Genomic DNA, 5,958 nt, shown 5'->3' with positions numbered 1-5,958 from the left:
GTGTATTGGAATCTTGAATAAAAACCTGCTTTCAAAAAAAATGTGTTGCATTACTTATTGAACTGCCGTCGTACATAAAATTACACTAATGGCCATTAAGATTGCTACACCAAGAAGAAATGAAGATGATAAATGGGTATTCATTGGACAAATACATTATACTAAACTGACATGTGATTACATTTTCACGCAATTTGGGTGCTTAGATCCTGAGAAATTAGTACCCAGAACAACCACCTCTGCCCGTAATAACGGCCTTGATACACCTGGGCATTGAGTCAAACAGAGTTTGGATGCGTGTACAGGTACAGCTGCCCATGCAGCTTCAAAACGTTACCACAGTTCATCAAGAGTAGTGACCGGCGTATTGTGACGAGCCAGTTGCTCTGCCACCATTGACCAGACGTTTTCAATTCTACATCTACATCTAGATCCATACTCCGCAAGCCATCTGACAGTGTGTGGCGGAGGGTACCTTGGTCATAGATCTGGAGACTGTGCTGGACAGGGCAACAGTCGAACATTTTATGTATCCAGAAAGGCCCGTACAGGACCTGCAACATGCGCTCGTGCATTATCCTGCTGAAATGTAGGGTTTCGCAGGGATTGAACGAAGGGTAGAGCCACGGGTCGTAACCCATCTGAAATGTAACGTCCACTATTCAAAGTGCCGTCAATGCGAACAAGAGGTGACCGAGACGTTTAACCAATGGCACCCCATACCATCACGCCAGGTGATACTCCAGTATGACGATGACGAATACACGCTTGCAATGTGCGTTCACTGCGATGTCGCCAAACACGGATGCGACCGTCATGATGCTGTAAACAGAACCTGGATTCATCCGAAAAAATGACGTTTTGCAATTCGTGCACCCAGGTTCGTCGTTGAGTACACCACCGCAGGCGCCCCTGTCTGTGGTGCTGCGTCAAGAGCAACCGCAGCCAGGGTCTCCGAGCTGATAGTCCATGCTGCTGCAAACGTCGTCGAACTGTTCGTGCAGATGGTTGTTGTCTTGCAAACGTCCCCATCTGTTGACTCAGGGATCGAGATGTGGCTGCACGATCCGGTACAGAAATGCGGATAAGATGCCTGTCATCTCGACTGCTAGTGATACGGGGCCGTTGGCATCCAGCACGGCGTTCCGTATTGCACCCCTGGTTCAAATGGCTCTGAGCACTATGGAACTTAACATCTATGGTCATCAGTCCCCTAGACGTAGAACTACGTAAACCTAACTAACCTAAGGACATCACACAACACCCAGTCATCACGAGGCAGAGAAAATCCCTGACCCCGCCGGGAATCGAACCCGGGAACCCGGGCGCGGAAAGCGAGAACGCTACCGCACGACCACGTGCTGCGGACTTGCCCTCCTGAACCAACCGATCCCATATTCTGCTACAGTCATTGGATCTCGACCAACGCGAGCAGCAATGTCGCGATACGATAAACCGCAATCGCGATAGGTTACAATCCGACCTTTATCAAAGTCGGAAACGTGATGGTACGCATTTCTCCTCCTTACACGAGTCATCACAACAACGTGTCACCAGGCAACGCCGGTCAACTGCTGTTTGTGTATGAGAAATCGGTTGGAAACTTTCCTCATGTCAGCAGTTTGTAGGTGTCGCCACCGGCGCCAACCTTGTGTGAATGCTCTGAAAAGCTAATCATTTGCATATCACAGCATCTTCTTCCTGTCGGTTAAATTTTGCGTCTGTAACACGTCACCTTCGCGGTGCAGCGATTCTAATGGGCAGTAGTGTGTAAATCTCGCGGTCATTAGACTGAGCGTGGACAGGATTGAGTTATTAAGGGGACGAAGGAGCGCAAGAATCAACTCTCCATCTTTGGCAGCCATTTGTCGTTTGGTGATGTCGACTGCAGACGCTGGGCCGGAACGGCGTGTCGCCTCGGAGCTGTGCGGCGGTGAGTCGTCGTCCTCTTCGGTGTCCCGTGGCTTTAAAGCGAGGCCCAGGTGCCGTCCCCGCGTTCTCGCTGCGTGTTACCGTAACAGAAAAGCGTTGTCACGGTGTCTGAAGGAGTATTTTAGGCCAGGAAATTGCAGCGCCGAGTATTCGATTCTCAAGAATTGTATTCTTCCATTCCAGTTAACCTGGAACGGGAAAGCAATAAGTCACAAAGTGACGATGAACATTCGGGTGGGAGAAAGTATCAGATGCAAAGTCAGCAGACCCAGTCGGCGATGGACGGAGGAACCACGTCCTCCTAGTTGCGCGTTGTCTTACTGACTCTTCATTTCTCATTATTCTGCTCATCTCACCGACTCCTCGAATTTTTCCTTTTCTCGGCGTTGTCAGTGACAAATTGAATTTGCAAAATCCGCCCAATGACTGATCGCCGTTTCTTGACCATGCCTCCCAGAGCAGGAGGGAACTTTTCTGTGTTGCGTGTGTTGGTGTGTGACTCGAGAATTGACATCTTTCTCATGTTTACACCGTCAAGGCTGTTCCCAGCATTGGTTCCACATCGTTCCGAGTTGGGTTTTTTTTGTGCCCATTTTAATACGTTTTTCTCTATAGCATTAACAAGTTAGTTATTTTATTCAAAAACTTTCATAACCTTTATCGTTTGGATGTCTCAACTCAAATATAGTAGCATGATAATATTGTGACAGATTTATAGCAATGTACCTCTTGCGTAACTCCTTTTTGTGAAGTGGTTTGCTATTGATTGATATAGGTTTGTTGAGAATATTCCGTGTGGCTAGGTAATATATCTCTGACTTCAAATCCAAAGAGGCGTTGATCATTCTTACGTTGACCTATGGATTTTATTCTTTTACTTCTTTGTCCTGGGGGTGAACTGCCAGCCATGCATCACATTATCTATGAACATCGTAAATTTCAAAGAGCATTGATCCCTGTGCTGGATATGGCATATGGTACCTGACAGCCCGATGGGATACCACCAAAACCTTCTTGGATCATTACCAAAGCTCTGGAGGCACATGAAGCCCTCTGCTTGCTGCTTCAAACCATCAACAGAGGCACGACAGCGACCCTCATCGACCTCATAACGACTGAGCACGACACCGATGCCCACCGCAAAGCAGCAACTAACAAATCTCCAGGACCAGATGGTCCTCGAATTTTTCCTTTTATCGGCGTTGTCATTGGTGAATTGAATTTGCAATGCCGCCAATGACTGACCGCCGTTTCTTGACCACGCCTCCCAGAGCAGGATAGAACTTTTCTGTGTTGCGTGGGTTGGTGTGTGACTCGAGGATTGACTTGTTTCTCATGTTTACACCGTCAAGGCTGTTCCCAGCATTGGTTCCACATCGTTCCGAGATGTTTCTTTTTTTGTGACAGCAGCCATACAACATTTCCTTGTAACTGATACCTCTGTGCGGCTCCTGGATTATCTCAGGTCTGTCCTTTGTCTAAGAATCTGCTAGCGTTTGTCATTTATGAGCACCTTCCTTACGTTCCTGAAAATCTTCCTTTTTTAGCAAACTGACTCTTTCAGCAGTTTTTCTGTTTCACACGCCCCTCCTTGCGAATTGACACTTCGTGTCTATGCTCCATCCGGTTGCCTTCAGCGGTCCATCAGCTGTCGGCCTGTGTCTCACTTTGTAAGGTAGGCGAAAACGCCTGGTGCCAAAGAGAAGTTCCGCATGCCTCCAGGTATGCAGTCCTGTCACTTTTCTAGCTATACTTTATTTTAGTGTCTGCAGGCATCCACACTTACCTGTGCATTTGGCATCGTCTGCCAGCCTCTTCGCAAGATGTCCATTCTCGAGCGAAACGAGGGCGTCCGCCAGACTACCCCCCAGCGTCTTTGCAGAATGCGTCTCTGGTGCTCGCTGCACGACGTCCAGCTTCGCCTCGTCCTGGGTAGCTGGCGCTTTGAGCCGGCGAAAGTGGCCCCCGGCGGAGGTGTCACAGTACCTGAAAATAAGAAAAGTTATTTACTTTACAAAACAATCAACAGTCTAGATCGCACAAATTTTGTCTTTATTTAAGACAACATGTTTCGCAGACTTATCTGTTATCTTCAAGTCCTAAAAATTCTTTTTGTTGTGAAATGTGTTAATCTTATGTTGGACCTCACGTCACGTGGATGAAAATCAGCACATTATAAAGTGGCTGAAATAACTAACTTGGTGTTAGGTCCAACGTAAAATTAACACGTTTCATAACGAAGAGGTTTTTTAGGACATGAAGATGACAGCAACATCTATCGAAACCGCTTGTCTCAAATAAAGAAATATTTATGCGACCTACGCTGCTGAATGCTTCTGGTAAGTAAAACAGGTCACTTCTTCAGTCTTCTCAAAATGAGAACATTCAGTTATTTACATCAGTTTTTCGAGGTGACAAAACTTTATGACTACCCCTCGTATTTTATGAAACACTGGCTATGGGAGACACTGTCACACACTTTGTTGTGGTTGCAGGACACCAACCGAAGGAAATTCCATTATTTGGAAAAACAAAATGTGAAAGTTAATGTAAAACTATCTTGACGTGAACTAGTCGTCTGCAGATGAACCTTTCGGTTCGAAACCGGTAATATTGGGTGGTCCGACAGGGATGCGATTCCGCAACTTTTCAGTTTTCTCAGGGATGCACTTCAGTCACTACATGACCAAAGCAGACACGGATCAGAGCAGACATGGATCGGGTTGTAACAGCGGGTAACTACGCCAGTCCAGTGCTAGCAGACATCAGTATGTGAGCGGCGATACTGATCGGAATTACCTCTCTGCTGTGTTATACAGAAACCACAGTCCCTCGGCTATGCGAACTGCACATGGCGCATACATTTGCTGTAGGTGGCCTAACGACGACGTTGGATCTATCAGACTCTTTTATGTTGTCTCTTAGTCTACGCGCACATAGGGCCATCCCTTAACTGAACTACAATCTCCAACAGCCACAGTTCACTGTTTTGTGGCCGCAGATTAGCATAACTTGTAACACTTATGTCGGTTATCGATACTGTAGCAGCTGTATTCCGTAACAGTTTTGGCTTAAGATGCGTATGAATGATTTCTCTCATTCTCCAGCTGTATGTAATCACAAATAGTTAAGTAAATGTATTTTCTAAAGCTATGTTATTTTATTTTATGTACAGACAGACCTCGTTATGTGCGGATTCATTATGCACTTTTCGCATATTACGATTTTAGTTTTAGGTCCAGTTCTGCAGTCTGTCGACAGTATGCGGAAGCTGCAGTCCGGTAGCACATCTCAACGAGCATCTTCCATCGTGTTTGTCGAGATGTGAATAGCAATTTAGGTCTCTAAAGTTGTGAAGTTACACTTGTCAGGTTCGTTACTTAAAATGTCGGGTAAAAGGAAAGAATTTAACCGTCGAGGGAAAGAAGCGTGTGCAAAGATCGTATTCATTAGAAACAAAGTTAGAAATTATGGATCGATACGAAAAAGGTGAGCGTATTGTTACTATCAGCATGCTTTGGGACTTATTGAATCCACAGTGAGAACTATTCATGACAATGCGGAATCAATTTGAAAATCTGCTCAATCTTCAACTGACCGAGGTGTGACTAAAGCGACCAAACCTGAGAACCACAACCAATAGCACATGCCTCTCTGGAGCTGCTATTCAAGCTAAAGCCAAGAGCTTGTATACAACAAAAGAAGAGGATGATCCAGCCCCTTTCTCGGCCAGCTCAGGTTGATTTGATTGCTTTAAGCATCGTTTTGTTTCCCACAATATTAAAATGACAGGAGAGGTTGCTGTGACAGATGCAGTTGGAACCGAAGAATTTAAAAAGTGTTTAAAGAAACTGTCACAGATAAAGGCTACACTGCGAAGCAGGTTTTCAACCTGGATGAAACGGGTTTGTTTTGGAAACTAATACCTAATCACACATTCATTTCTAAATGGTTCAGATGGCTCTAAGCGCTACGGGACTCAACATCTGAGGTCATCAGTCCCTTAGACTTAGAACTACTTAAACC

The sequence above is a fragment of the Schistocerca americana genome, chromosome 5 (assembly GCF_021461395.2).
Source record: "Schistocerca americana isolate TAMUIC-IGC-003095 chromosome 5, iqSchAmer2.1, whole genome shotgun sequence".
NCBI classification, from domain to species: Eukaryota; Metazoa; Arthropoda; class Insecta; order Orthoptera; family Acrididae; genus Schistocerca; species Schistocerca americana.
This window is presented reverse-complemented; position numbering follows the sequence as displayed.